Genomic DNA, 16234 nt, shown 5'->3' with positions numbered 1-16234 from the left:
TGATGAAATGAAATATGAATGAAATGTGTCATGAAAAGCATTTTGTGTTAACGAAGACCTAACCTAAAATCATAAAAAAGTATGGTAACGCCATGCTGGTGATTTAATTGATTTATGATAAATATCCTAGTGATTTGGGTTACAGATAGACCGCTCAAAGTCAAGTTAAAATGGACAATTCACGATATTTTGAGTATCTTGCTTTGGTTAATATGGTTATTGTCGTAATACAGTTAAATTATACAGCGCATGCAACGCTTTTGGAGCAGGATTCCTGTGGGGAGCAAGAGTGTTATGTTACATTGCATTGTGATTTTAGACGACTGAAGATTTCTATATATGACACATAGTATGTGTCAATCTTACGTTATTTGTTTTGAGCCGAGATACCTTGAAAAGGGAAAATATTTTAGTCAAACTGAGAATACCTGTTGAGAGAAACTGTTAATTTACAGAACGTCGTACACGCTGTTACTTCCTGTCATTGGTCTCAGCTCTCTCCGGTTACATTTGCATGGCTAATGTCAGTTGCATAGCTGTGCTGTACTGTGTATAGTCCATGGGCCGTATTAATATAAGTATTTCCAGTGTTTATTGTTTTAATTGCACTGTAGTGGGCAGGTGACAAATACTTCATGTTAACGGTGTTAATGTGCTAAAAGCACAAAAAATGTGGGTATCGCGTTTAAATCACCGCAGATCTATCTCATTTTATTAACGTGAGGAGGACCAGCATTGTCACAGGGAGGGATTTGGAAGCCTTAACATATGCTGACCTGGACGTCCACTTGGTTTGGCTACCAAAGAAACGAACAGAGAAGTACTGTTTACAACATTTCTTACTATGCTCAGAATGCTATTTCCATACCATATATTTTCATCCAAAATAGAAATTTGCTGCGATATTAATGGTTGAAGTCTCACATGCAATATGTAACCTTTTAATAATAGAAACTGGATTTGATATTTTATTCAGTACAGCTATTTAACCCCAAACTCAAACCGTCACCAATGTGTTCTGGAGAAAAATATCTTTGCTCCCTCTGTGACAAATAGTCAAGCTCATGACAGCAAAAGCAGCGTCCGCTGCTGCTGCTGGGCTCTGAGAAAAAATGTGTGGTGGACTGCACCGGCGCATCAGTTTCACACCGTGCTGCTTTCCTCCTGAACTCCATCATATCACCAGCCAGAATGAGGCCACTGTTGGCACAGCAGAGAAAATGTGAGGTCGTCTTAAAAAAAAGAGAAAGAAGCTGAACCTGTCCCCGCTCTCACTACAAATCAGTGTGATTCGAACAGGGGTTATTCTAAAGTTTACCTTGGAATCAAGTTGTAAAAGCCCTTTGTACAGTATTATAAACCACTGCGCAGTGTTTTGGCATCTGATCAGCCTTCGAACTCATTAACTTATTGCCTTACTCAAATCATCTTGAATAGTTTTGAATAACACTGCTGTTTACAGTCTGGATGCCCGGTTACATTTTCACAAAACTCTGTGAACAATTACAGCCCTCATGTTCATTCATTGTAAATTAGGTTATAGAAAACACCTAAAACTTGACCCGACCTTAATCCCGGGTCTCGAGTCAGTTGTTAACGTCGGTTGCTTTCTGTGTTAGACAGATTACAGACAGAACTGCAGACAGATTAACCCATAAAGAGCATGGTGATTATTACGCTATAAATTTCCACTGGTCTGTGGGAACAGCCAATCATGTCACCTGTAATAATACTATACATACACATTAAACTAAAACGTTATTTATTAAATTCCTGTTAGGTTTTCATGACGTTTTACTGTAGTAGAGTACATAAAATGGTAATATAGATGAATATATATATATGTAATGTATGTAAAATGTCCAGCAGTTGCCTTGTGGATTAGTTAAAGATAAGATTTTATGATGCCTTAATTTAATATTACAAAACACATATTTACTTCTATTGTGGCGGTGTTGTAATGCATTCATAACATATTTTGGTGATAAAAGTTAATCATTAATTTTAAAGGTTGATTGAGTGCACTAAATCGTAACAATGCCCCCACTATAAATGTGTTGTGGTCAGTTCGTCAAAACAACTTGTGATTGAGCAAGACCATGTGTTTACCCGACTGACTGAAGCCCCCCGCTATTTGTCGGGACGGGGCAGCTCCACTCTGGACAAATTAATCTCCAGTAAAGATGACTTAGATCAACTTTGAAAAACCCTAAGATGAAAACCCATAAAATGATTACGAACGGCGGCCAGAATGACAAGTATTATCAACAAAAATTAATCAGGTGCATCTTTTCATGAACTCAATTAATAATGTGCAACAACGGGGCCTTTTTTCCCTGGAATGAAAATTAATTAGCAGGGGAAGGTCACTCGGAGATGCTGACATCACTCATCAGGCCGCCGTGGCAGTTCTAATTATTTGTCTTCCAGGCTTGACTGATCAAAAATTATTGCCATACCTGAGCAACATTTCGAAAAAAAGCTTTGTTTAAAGCGCTTTTAATTAGACCTGCTATTTGATTAATGCCGTGTAAGCGCTCAGGATCGGCCCTCTTATCAGCATTTCTGACAAGTTTGCTGGGTATTGTTGTGTGAAAGACATTTTACTGACGCTAACCGACTGTTTAGTATCTAATTCCCTCATTTTAGTTGCAATTAAAAAGCTATTTACCGCAGGGGCACTTGTTGATATTAATATAGATGTTGTAAACTTTGACGTAGCACTTTGTATTGATACTTATGAAATACATGTGCCATTAGGTGATAATAAGCTTAACTAAACTTGCATCGTATGGATTATACCTAATAAAGAGCAATGCCACGCACAAACACAGTGTTGCCTTGAATTGTGCAATGATCCCCCAAGTTACTCCGTGCACAATCTTGGAGAGAGAGAAAGCGTGGCTCTAACGTCCCACAATTTATTGCGTTTTGTCAGCCATAATTAATTACAAAAGACAAAGGTCACGGTAAGCCAACATTATTACCTAACCCCTGCCTGATAACATATCTAGCCACTACTGGGCCCCTTGGTCACACAGAGAAGACTTGTCACAGAGCCATGTTATGATCAAGGCTTTATCAAGCTCTTAGGGGTTTTTTCTTTTTTTCTATTACGTCCACTGAATTATTATGTTGACTTGTTGCCTGAGCTATCTCCAACCCCGTACTACATCAATTCATATTACCTGCAAATTAGCAAAGTTCTACTTTCAAGCTCGCAGTACATTTGATCCAAATAGACTCTAAATGCCATTTCTGTTCCTATTAACCTACGGATCGGTGTGGCAGATATTTTCATGAGGTTGCTGGGGGAAAAAACACGGGGCTAATGGCGTGGTTGTGACAGCGCTATTCATGATGATTTATGATTCTGTGTTTAAGTTGATTACTCCACTGCTGACTCGGAATACTATTTCAATTAGTGCACTGAAGGTCACTCCACGAAATCCCTCCATAATCTATTCCTATTAACACTAATGCGCAGAGTATCCATATCTGTTCACCCTTGTTGATTCAAATCATCCCCACTCCTAACGGCCAGCTTGTTTACTAGTTTACTGGTTCGGACGTATCCTAGATGGTAATTTTCTCTCCTCCGTGTATCATTAATGTCTTCAGTCTTGACACATCGCTAGGAGGGACATCTCAATAGAGCTCGGGCGCGTTTTTATGGCTTTTATTATTTCTAATTTGTTTTACAGATCAAGTGATATTTATGCTGAATGAAATTGATCCTGAAAGCCCTAAAGGCAAACGTGGTAATATTGTGAGGTTAGAAGGCAACAACGTTCCTATTACTTGTCATCATGAGAACCAAAATAGCCTAGGCGTGATCAAAATTTCAGAGGTCTAAATTAGTTTTACATCACTTTCATTCATACTCCCACTCACCCATGCAGAGGAGGAAATTAGCTACCTGTATTTAATCTAATATGTTCCCACTGTAAGCGCTGGTGGACATGATAGACTTAATCAGTTCACGTTGAATCAAAAAGCTCACCAGACAGTGCTTAACGAGGAACAATGTATTAAGTCTCAAAGACAGGGACTCTGAGCTGGAACGGAGGCCTACTTTATCTTAAAAGATACATTACTCCTCTATCTCCGTATCTCATATCTCCTACCACCACATCTCCTGTATCCCGTCTGATTTAGTTGTTTTGAATGCATCCAAGGACATAAATCAGAAAATGGCTACTAATCTTGCAAAAGTTTTGCCCCTTCAAAGTTTCTAGTTCTCTGGTTTGAGTCGCGAAACATGTTATTACATTTTAAACAAGCAGACAAAAATCTGTAAACGCTTTTAACAGCTCTTATCAGAGACAACAGGCCCTTAGGCCTTAGGACAGGAAAACATCCTTTTTTTGAGTGAAGGGTAAAAGTGCTGACATTGTCACCAGTTGATGAGACTCTATCCAAGGGATAGGTGAAAACACTTGGGCACAGCGACATCAATTTTCAAGATGATTTAACTCCATGCTCCCGTGTTGGAGGCAAGAAACTTCAGACCCCTGATTTACCTCCGATGACAGCCACGCGGCCCCCGAAACAATGTTTCCAAGGCTACTAGCGAATGACGAGTGGTCACGTCTGTACAGCCGTCCCCATTGGTTTGATTTATGTGACCGGGATCCAATAAAAATGGCAATCAAATCAACCCAGCCACTTTACAGGTAGAGGGCTGTCTGATTGAGTTGTCGAAGGCATGGCTGAGGCTCAGAATGATTATGCCAGGAAACGGAGAAGGGTCCATCTCTCTGCGCCCAACAAGGACACCATACATCTCCCCATGCAGCTTTCCTACTCCACTGTGAAATGTATCCAAAATAACTGCACACCTACTGCCTGCCTGCCTCCCCTCTCTGAAGGTTATTTGTCGTCTGAAGGACTCTCCCTGTCAGAGCATGATGAATACCATGTACACAGACAAGAGCAGCGTCAGGTCCAGGATTAGCCGGAAAACTCACTGATCTGTGAATAACCTAAAAAAGAGGAGCCGGAGATTAGCAATGATGCTTTTAGGAATGATCCATCAAACTCAACTACCTCAGTCACTCAAATGAATCATCTCACTTGATTCTTTCACCCAGGAGAAGTGCGGGCGACTGCCGCGCTATACCTGCAGGTCGCGGAGATCATTCTGAGGATGTTTATTAAATCTGTGCTATCAATTTCCTTACTGATCATCTTTTATCTGTCCTGTCCTTGGGGATGAGTCAAGCACACAATGATGTTAAAGGTTGCGGTGTTCAACTTATGGCTTCCCCATTCAACCTCCATCGCTCTATCGCAATATTGAATTACAGCCATCGCCATAACATACAAATTGATACCTGAAATACGCCCCCATATTGAGAGGGGCCTGTCACTCGGGTTAACTCGCCTCTGTTAACAGAGCTACTGAACAAAGCAGGACAAAAAGGGAAAATGAGCAAACAATAATCATGTGAACTATTTGCCTTGGCTTTGAACTAATGACAGTTTAGGCAGGCCTGTTTACTGTGCATGAGGAAGCACACATTCAGGAAGTAAATTGGATCAAAGTACAGGCAGCTGCCTAAGTACTTACTCGCTTCGATAAGCAGAGTGAAATCACCATCATTGTTGCATTAGAGTGACTTGCTTCAGTCACCGCCAGGAAAGGGAGACAGGAAGAGGAGAGGGGAGCTGATAGTGCACCAGCTCCATGTGTCATGAAGGAGCCCACTGGCTAACCGCCAGCATGGAAGAGAACAATTGGACATCACTGCTCCGAGTCTTTTTGTGTGTTGGAAACACAATCACCTCTTTGGAGAACAGAATGCATTGTACAACAGGTACAAACACATCCTCTGAAGTCGAGCACGTCGAACTCAACCGAAATCAGTCCACGTATTTCAAGATGTACATTCATGAATGCGGTTGTTAAAGTAACCTCATTATGATTTCCTGGACAAGTTGGCTACAGCAAAAGTCACCGGCATACAATTTTAATCTAATTCAAAACATTGAATAAGCTTGTCAGTTGTATTAATCATGCGAGTAAATGATTGCACGAACGTGAACCCGAGGTCCCTTCGTTGTTTTCCCCTCTAAGGCTCGAGGCTGACAGTGGAAAACTTCTCTGATCTGGAGAATGTGAAATGACCATCTGAAGTTTCCACACTGAACTCTTGAGACCTTTCCACTCCAGCACCGAGGACACGCGGGAAAAAGTTCAAGGATTAAGCAAGTCAGTCGGACCAACATGCCACAGAACAGGAAATAGCCATCCATTGATTTTGTTGTGTCCAGAAAGATCAATTTTATTCTTCCTTTGTGTTCAGACTACAATGCACTAAAGCTCCTGCAAGCGGCAGGATGTGTTTCGTACAAGCGCGGTCCAAATGAAGCTATAAATCACGTGTTGGAGCAGAAACACACAATGTCATCATCCCCCCACAGACCGAGCACTGTACAGTGCTGCACCTCCCACTCCTCCGCACTGCTTTCATCCCGTCTGTGCAAACAGTCTGACAATGTCCGACAAACGAATTTGTATATCTGTCAAAATAGCAAAAACAAAACTGTTCAGAAGATTAACGTTAAATCAACTCGACTTTGGATAAAGGGGTGTTGTCTTAACTCTTTAAGACAAAGTTAGTCTTGGTTGGGTTACGATGTATTGCATGCGCTCCTTTATGATCTTTCTGTTATGCAGTTTGCTGATTAAGTGCGTGCGTGCGCGTGGGCGTGCGAGCTGACACTTCTTTAATTGTATTGCTCTCGTGCTATCTGCTGCCGGAGTTAACTCGTAAAAGTGAAGTCTCAAGCAGATTCCCAGCGTCTGCCTATTTAAGATTCATAGAAAAGACCATCCACCCCAATCAATATCTACTTGAGATTTAAGTTGCATTATGTGTCCCCTTCACAGGCATGATTTAAAACATCAGCACAAAGTATTCTTAATTTTATTGCCTGCCGTAAATTAAAATTAATGATGCTGACATCCACAATTAACAATGAAAAATGCAGATTCTTATAATTACTTTAGCAGTAATATTGTTTTCAGCCCAGGCTCAAGGTGCTACTCGTGTGCTCCTCAACATTCAGTAAAACACAAAAAGACAGCTTCATTACATTTTATTTGCTATAGGAAACAACAAAAAAAAAAGGGTCGAACAAAAATCCACTGCTCATTTGGGAATATCTCGCCATGCATAATTAAGCAAATTTGATTGGAATTAAGCATGACTTCTTTTGGTTGGGTTTTAATGAATGCAAATCAGGCATCTACATCCCTAAGATTAATTTCAGCCAATTAAAAAACAAAGCTTGTTGGAAAGTGTAAAAGTGTTCAAAGCAGGGCAGCAAAGCAGTTTCTCTCTTCCATCGCCTCTCTCTCTCTCCTCATCTCATCTTCATAACTTAAACTCAGGAGAACCCCCCCCCCCCCCCCCGACTTTGATCATTAGCATGAAGTTACAGGCAAACAGTGTGAATTCAAATGTGGCAGAAATGCACCGCCAAGATCCTTTATGCCTCCTTAATCTCTAAGTTGTACATCTTAATAGTTTCTTTGCACAATTACTGTTTGACTACTTCTGTTGTAACACTGACAGGGGAGCGGTTTGGATATGCTTTCGTCCGAAATATAAATCCAAATATACATTCAAATATTGACACAGTGTGCTGGCTTCGCACTTGTGATGCAAAGGCAAAACTTTACTGCGTTGAATATGTCATTGTTCCGGGCTTTGACAGGACAAAACCACGACAATTATTCTGCATTAGTTTGCCCACAGTAATGTTAGCACAACCCCGAAATCAACCTTTATCAGTGTTCAAGAGCATTCAATCCATCTGACTTAAGCACTGAGGAGATCTCATCGCGGTATTTTCCGTGTGAAGGCACCACTGCACACCAGACCAGTGACAAATAACACAGCTCACACCAATAACAAATGTCAGTGTCAGTGCAGTGTCTGTGCCTTATGTAGGTGTTAGTCTCATTATGACAGCCATGCATTACCCCCCCCCCCCCCCCCCCGCCATCTTAAATGCGCTGCTGTTTTTTGCACCTATCAATACGGCGCACTCCAGCACTGAGTAAATCCTGATTATTTAGAGAGTCGGGACGTAAAACACTAATGATTGAGGGCGAGCAGGCACCTTCGGGCTAATGCTAATCTGCCTTCACATTGCTCGGAGAGCGCTGTGCACATTGATTTGATCTCTCACATCAAAAGACAAACAGTGGTGCAAGTCAGCACTTCCCCAGTCAATGTCATTCCTTGAAGTGATCCCCCCCCCCCCCCCCCACACACACACACACACGCACTAACGTGCATCTTCTTCACGGGCTTGGCAAGGGAGGGTGGGAGGGAATAGAGAATTAGGCAATCAGATCTATTGGCATTTCTGTAAAGGAGATTCATGGTCGGAGGAAGGAGGAAAAGTAAGCGACAGTGTTCCCCCCCGTTCACCTGCTATATAGCCAGAGCTATTTCTTGGCCCTTTTTTGTGTTTAGATTGCATTAATCCCTCTGTCTTTACCTGTTACTGAGCTTTCATTAATGTTGTCTTTTAACATCAAGTCTCCTGCAGAGTGGGGAATAAGTTGAGTGGACCCAGAACTCTGCCGGAAGTTCAAAGCGCCACGAGAAACCCTTTATGTGTTCCCTTAATCATTCAAAAGCCCGTCCTAGTATGCCACTTGCGTAGCTCCTCCATATGACGGGGAGAATTAATATTTGGCCTCTGATGCATTCTTTTTGAAAGAATAAAGGAATGTGAAGGAAAAGCATTATCTATTCAAGGAGCACGGGGAATACTCTGACTGTGTCTCAGTTCTGTTGTAGCTGCTGCGTCTCATTTGGTCTATCACAGATCACAGGGCTGCAGACTGGCGCGTTTCTGAGGGGAGGAATGGAGAGTGGGAAATTGTACTGTTTTATTAGCGCCCTGTGGGAGAGTTTTGTTGAGGCGAGCATGTCATTGAGCCTATTTTGCATCATGCTAGTAGTGAATAGATATGATAATATTGTGATGCGTTGGAATCACAGAAGTGTTTTATTTTCTGCGGCGAGAGCCCCTGGCCCCCCTCCTGATATCTGAGAGTTAAACCCGCGCTGCCATTTTATACTGATTATATTTTTTCCCCCGGAACCTTGCAGAGCTACACCTTTAGACTTGAACTGCTGATCACCTCTTCAGCGAGAGAGACATGCCAGAATAATCATTATTTCACCAGCGTTCTCTACCATTTGTTCTACTTCGCTTCTTAGTATTTCTTCCGTTAGTTCTCCCGTGTTAATGTATTAACTCCGACGCCTGAGGCTTTTCATTTCATTCAGTAAAGGCCCCATCGCTATGGAGTTGGCCTTATGCTTACTTTATGCACCAAGGACCACACATTCAAGTTCACTAGAGCAGACCTATGCGCCTTTTGAAACATTTGGACCGCGTTATTATGAAAGTGTAGTGTTCGTACATTTGTAACTGCGACTCAGCCATCGGTGTAAAATTTGCCATTCAAAGTTTCCTGAATGCGACCAGACAGAGAGAGAGGGGGGAAATGTGTATCCCCTTTATTTTCACACATAATAACCCAACAGAGATTACTATTCAGGGTGCGGAAACCAGTGAAAGGCTATTGAGTGCAATTGTTTCAGACCGAAAAATTGAGAAAAACAATGTGAATTGGAAACGTTTGCACAAAAACTTCCAACATTCTGTACATTTAGAGGTTTCTTTTAAAAGTGTCTCAATTAGTTTTCTATTAATGTCTTCAAACTGTTTTTAAAAAAGAGGGTACTGTGTAGAAAAAAAAAGAGTCTGTCTGCTATAGGTGTATAGGGGTGAATTGTGTGGAGTGAGGAGATATTAGATGGGAGAGATGGGAAGCCCTAGGGACGAGCAGGAGGACAATGCTGTCTCTGGGGAGAATTTTGTGCTGCTGAAGTGAATTTGAAAGGAGAACTCGAGTTAAAAGAAGAAGGGGGCACAGCATAGCCCGTGTTCTCCTGGTCTCTTGTGTGGAGAAATCGGCAGATTGCTCCAAGTTCCTTTTCTTTTCCCTCTTCTTTTTTTTTCTCCACTCTTACCCTTTTCGCAATTACTAATTTTGCATGTTGAGGTCTGTAAAAGTGTTGTGAGTACAATTTAATATTTTACCCCCAAACTCATCACACTTTTAAAAGGTCAAATGTGTTGCTCTTCAGTGGTAGTTCATTTATTCCCTCAGCACAGATTTATGGCTTGCACAAAAGAAGTTACATGTCGCCGCCTGGTTAGTTCGTTCATCTGCCTCTCTTGTCTTCTAGATATCTCGGAACCTCAGCGGAGCGGAGGACGGATGGGCCTTCCTGGGCCGAGGAGCGATGGATTCCATTCTGGTAGTTTTTTTAGTTTTGTTTTTGATACAAGTGTCTTATGTTATCTGTAAAACTAGCCGAGTTCTTATCTCAAAGATTTGTTTTACAATGTTATAAATAATTTAAGATGGAAATGATAGCACCGGAAGACATTTGCCCCAGTCCGTGAGCCTCATGGTTTTTAACTTACGCCTTTATTGTGTATGTCTGAACCAAACTGGAATGTTTTCTGTGATTTCTAACCCCCCCCCCCCCCAAAAAAAGCACAACATTACACAGCACAGCAAAAAGCAAAAAAAAAAGAAGGAGAAAAGAATGCAACATGTTTATATCAGCACATTTTCCTGCTCAGGCAGGCAACGCCCCACACATTCTCCCTTCTTAGTTTTCCTGTTTGGTCTGCCCTCTTTACTTTGTCCCTTATCTGAGCATCATTCATTCCTCCTCTGTGATCCTGCACTTGGCTGTGGTCTGTGCGTCTTGGCTCCCTCCCATTCCTCCTCTCCAACACTAAAGACACAAGCTCGCCACTGTTCTTTGTCTTCAGCTAAAAGCAGAGCGGGTCGAGGTGTGTGAGGGCATCACCTTTTTTTTTTTTTTTTTTTTTAAATATGCAGCATCCTCACCTGTTTGCATCTCACCTTGTCGGCATCTTGATCTGCTGCTGTATGCAGAAACTGACAATGATGAAATTCTTTTAAGTGAAAACAAAATGTTAAATAATATTTCGATTTTTCGATTATTATATATTTGTCTCGGCGAAATTGTTTTTGGAATATTTTTTTCAAGTTATTGAACCATTGTGAAATGATTTTCAGTCTCTCAAATTACATTCCATGGGTCTTTATTGCTCCTTGAGCCAGATCCAAGGATCTCAAAGTAAATACGAAATAATTCTCTCATACAGTGTAAAGTCAAAGCATTTTTACATCAACCTTCCTGCTACAGGTTGTCTGATAACACAGTAAATCAAACAAAATCCAACACTGCATCAGCAACAAAGATTTTACTTGCTATTTTTTTTAGAACAAAATCATGCAACTGTGTCACAGTGAGCACGAGCTGGATTGCAGTTTGTGTGTTACAGTGATCCTGTAGAGGTCACTGTTGTGTGCTACCTTTGTGTGTCACACTGGGATAGTATAAGCAGCACCGACGCCTCCCGTCATGGGAGTCTGCAGCAAGTGCTGCCTGTGACATTGAAAATGGACTGAGAGAATGTGACCAAGAGACGGATTACAAAGTTAATTTTGTTTGCCGAGCCACGGTGTCTAGTACAAACAACGGCGCTCTGAAAGGGAAAAGTTTGTTGGTGCCTAATCTGTACAAATGACGTGTAGTAATTATTTATTTACGCCAGTGTTAATCAGTGGTAAGTTAATTTGGACCAAATAAAAAATCTTATGTACATATGTCTGAAGGCATCTTAGAATTGTAGGATTATATTCCACTCTGGAAGAAGCACATTATGTTAATCACAAAATCCCTGTATTTGTGTATCTTCTGAGATGATTGTAGTGAGCAATTATGAGGCGGGCTTTATTACCAGCAACACAAATTAGATACTATGAATGAGTTCATCCCGAGCATTTGTATGTGCCATTTAACTCTCAAATCCTTGTTTATTAAACTCCAGTTGCACATATGAATCAACTCCTCGGCATTAATCATGAAGTACAAGGGCCCAGATGGTACATTCTTAGCCAAGCTTGAATTAATACGAAAGGTTGAATTGCTGCTGCATCGAGATCCTCTCAAGGATGTTTGAAGAATGACATGAATAATCATTGTTGTTGGATGCATAGTTGATGAAGTCACCAGAGCATAGTGACCTACTGCAAACTGTGAGATATGATAGCACATGGCGCTGCCCTGCCAGGACTTTTTGATGTATGGTATGGCGGCTTTGATACTAAAATGAAGAATGGCTTCTTTATACCAACTCCTAATAAAAAGATTTTAGTATCATATCATGCATCATAATATCGGTATCATATGGTGATCATAATAAATAAACATTAATATGACCATGTGACACAACACGGAATCAGTGAAGTGGCTACACATCAGTGATTCCTTTCATTTTTACAGCCTGTTGAGCCGGTGAGCAGCTTGTGTTTAGCCTGGTTTGCCTCACAGTGGAATAATCCGACGTTTGTCTGTTGTCCTTCATGTTAATGAGACAATGACCCAATATGCTTGATTAATATCACTGCTAATACTGATACTTGACTTGTTTGGTTTTGGCCACACCTGATCAATCCATATGAAAGTGTTGGCGAATAGCTGGTGAATATATTGGAGCATTTAGCTATTCATTTCTTTTTATTATAGTTGTTTGTGTCTATATGGTTTTAGTTACATTTGAGAGGTTTAAAAATTGAAATCCTTGTATTTGTTAGGATATGGGTTAAAGATCTTATAAAATAATTAATACGAATGTCCTTTAAAAATTCTGTGGACATAGTTGTCAATGATAATGTCAAATGTCACATCTGATTTTAAATTGACATGTCCGTAGTTTATGACGCTGAATAAACATATAATACGAGCTAACTTACAACTTTATGATCAAATCTCTGTAAGGTTATAGGATACAATTGGTGCTGCTAAAAGGTTTAACCTCAATGGATGTTTGTATTCCATTCACTTACAATTTTAAGCAATGAGCAATTTGATATGTGCACGAAATTTCATAATGTAACAGAATGAAGTGGGTAAACAGTGATGCCTACTGTGAAATATAATGTATAACATATAATTAATGTAGTATAATAGAGCATCAGATGTCACTTTCAAGTAAGGGAGTAGTGGCTCGATACAGAGCACGAGTGAACGCTGCTCCTGATGGGCGGAGGACTGGAAACATTTCCAAACCCACACAGCCTGGAAATTCTGACGGTCGGTCACCGGGAAGGGAAAAGTCCAGAACAAAAAGTGTGTCCACCACCGCCGACCATCTGTAGATAGTCATTGTTTGTCGCTGAAGAAAATGAGGATCAGTTTTGAAACAGGAAAGTCTTGTGTTATGTTGACTCATTTGTTGACAACTCCGAGTTCCTCTTAATTCAGGAATTGCTCTACATGCTACATCACCCAACAAGTTCCTGTCCTAATTTGAATGGCCACTACAGGTTGCATAATGGCAAAGCTTAAATATGGGTCGCAGTAAGCTGCTGGCACAGACAACATGAGGGTTTTATATAATAAATAAAATAATAGTAGGAGGAAATTGAAAAAGAGAGAGTGCAGAAAATATAAAAGGGTCAAATGGCAAAACTGATGTTTTTACTACTTCACCACCACTATACAATACATATGGATATATAGAAAACATTTCACTGTAATGTTATCAACTGTGATTCAGTGACTCATCTGTCAGTTTATTAGGTACGCCTAGCAAAAACTAATCCAGTCTAATACAACAGGTCTACAATAATCATGAAGGTTTCAATCTTCAGTTTTTGTTGATGTGTATTGCATCTCTACTCATTATAACACATTATATAATTAGTTTATTATTTATTTATATTATTTATAAATAGTTTATTTCAAAACAGTTGATATCCACTTTGCTTTGACCTCACACTAAATGTGTTCCAGTCTAACAGATTTCCTGATTCCAAAGGACATGGCATCTCATTTCTTGTCACTTGTCTCCCAAATTCCTAAAGGTACAATTAGCATTTTGTTTGACGAAATGCTGAAAGGTTCATGGATTGATATTTGCAAAAATGAGGCAGGGTGTTTTTTTCCAAATGCAAATTCTGACATTTATTAACTTTTATTACGGATACTCTGTTTATGGATTGTAAAACTCTGCATAGATTTAATGGGAATAAAGTAAAATTACAATGTTTAAACACAATCAGTATGGCAAACCAGCAAGTGTGTAATTTAGTGTTGTGTGGCAATGAAATGTTTTACGGGCCCTGATTTATGTCCTGTGCATGGCATTTCTAATGAGAGAGACCGACATTGCAGTGCGCCTGTGTTCCAGGAAACTACATTTACAGCAGATCTTTTTTCTCAAGAGTGTTTTTCCCCTGTGAAATAATGTCAGCACTTTCCCACCTTCAAAGTCCTTTTGTTTCCAGATCTATTAAGAATTCTAATTGTACAGGAACACTTGTTAAGTCAGGCTGGTAAATAAAGCAGGAAACACATTATTTCCTTTTAGTGCAGATTAAAGGTACAGCTATGCTGGGTTGAAACACATTAATGAGGTTTTAAATAAAAATGCTGGCAGGGAATTTACACCGCTGACTGGTTTAACTGCAGTAAGCAGTTGATTTTCCTTGATGTTAAAGGGGAACATTATTTCACCCACTAATGAAAAATACATCTTTCCACCCTCCTATCTGTTAATTAACGTGTTTGTGTTAAGGGATTTTCAAAAAGGAATACAATCGCTTTCAATCTGATTAAAGTAAGTGATACATAATAGGGGGTATGTTTTCCTTGGGTCCCTCTGTTAATTGAATAGCTTTGTATGACTTGGAATGTTTTTCCCAGTCACAACAATTCCCCCGGACCTCGCTGCTCGCGATGTCCCTATCTTAATTGCGGATCGTTTTCCAAATGTGGTTCAATTTCCTCAGCAGGACAGTTTCTGTTAACTGCTATTTTTAAGGCCAATAACAACGTCAAAGCCAGGGATGATTAAAGCAATTAAAGTTTCCCTTTGTTTTCTAAGCACAGCGAGATAGGCCCGCCTGTTTGTACAGCATTTATTAAACATTTACAAAATGGAATTGAATCTGTCATCGATGGAGTTTTCCGAGACAATTACCTTTTAGCATTGGCAAACACCGCTTCGCTCAGCCAGCGTCTCACAGCTTATGGCTGTGATTAGCCATTTGATTTCATCAAGCCAAACTAAAATCCTCTCGCGGAGAGAGAGGTTGAGTGAGGGAGAGAGGGGTTTAAATATAATTTTACCATCGGAATTTCTCAATTAGCATACCACATTTTCTCCATTAGATAAACTGCCTTTAGAGAGCTGGCTGGTTTAATCTGTTTAATGTCCGTGTAAACTATAATCTCCTGATTCTAAAAAGAAATCCCTTAAGGACATCATTCGCATGCACTCTTCATAAGACGGATTTTGAAAGACACGATCTAGTGCAGCTTTTAAAAACGGGACTGAATGGTGATGGGTTGTTATGCCTATCATGCTTTTCTTCTTTGTGGTGCATATATTGTGCAAGTTGTAGTTTCACTTTGAGTTTAGCTAATCATTAGTAATTACGGTTTCACAAGCGTGCCCTTGCTTGACTGTCACTAGAACGTATACAGAATTGCTTGCGTTTAAGATTAAGTAGTATATATATAGGTTTTAGGTGCGCACTCCACCTTCTGCTTGGTAATTCTGCGAGTGTCACGATAACAGTCTGTTGTCCCTGAATTCACATGACGTTACATTTGAGTCGCTTCTCCCGGAAGATGACAGTTGCCGTTTTCTCAGAGATAAATTTGTGGCATGATACACGAGTGAAACTTTGATCTCAGATTGAATCAGAAGTGTGTCGGGCTGCGTTGCGCGTGTGCATCGCTGCCAATCACAACGGTACAGGTGCAGTTATGTTATGGATGCAGAAACGAGGGATTTGTTGTCGTCCCATCGAACGACGAACACAGAGAAATCAGAGTGTTTACATGCATATCATTGCCTTCCATCATACACTGCAGGCTGTATGAATTAGGCCTGCGAACGCGGCCTCATTCTCCTTGCATCACGCCAAGAGTCACTCCATTGATTACCCTTCCCCGTGCCCAGGAAATGGCTCATGCATCTCGTGTACATTATAACAAATGTTCTCTTTGCATTACAATTGAATTGTGATTGTTATGTTCAATCAATGGGGAAAGGTCACGGGATCGCTCCTGCCAGCGCT

General features: G+C 40.5%; 1 protein-coding gene across 11 annotated transcripts in view; it reads left to right on the top strand.

Annotated features, from left to right (window-relative positions):
• Positions 1–10286: 10286 nt before the first annotated feature.
• Positions 10287–16234, top strand: part of dachd (dachshund d) — a 138556-nt gene continuing 132608 nt past the window's right edge. For all 11 annotated transcript variants that reach the window (XM_047337255.1, XM_047337253.1, XM_035650970.2 and 8 more), the window contains exon 1: positions 10287–10358. The gene's annotated coding sequence lies outside the window, so the exon portion shown is untranslated. The remainder of the gene's footprint in view (positions 10359–16234) is intronic.

Source organism: Scophthalmus maximus, chromosome 14 (assembly GCF_022379125.1).
Source record: "Scophthalmus maximus strain ysfricsl-2021 chromosome 14, ASM2237912v1, whole genome shotgun sequence".
In the NCBI taxonomy this organism is placed as follows: Eukaryota; Metazoa; Chordata; class Actinopteri; order Pleuronectiformes; family Scophthalmidae; genus Scophthalmus; species Scophthalmus maximus.
This window is presented reverse-complemented; position numbering and strand designations above follow the sequence as displayed.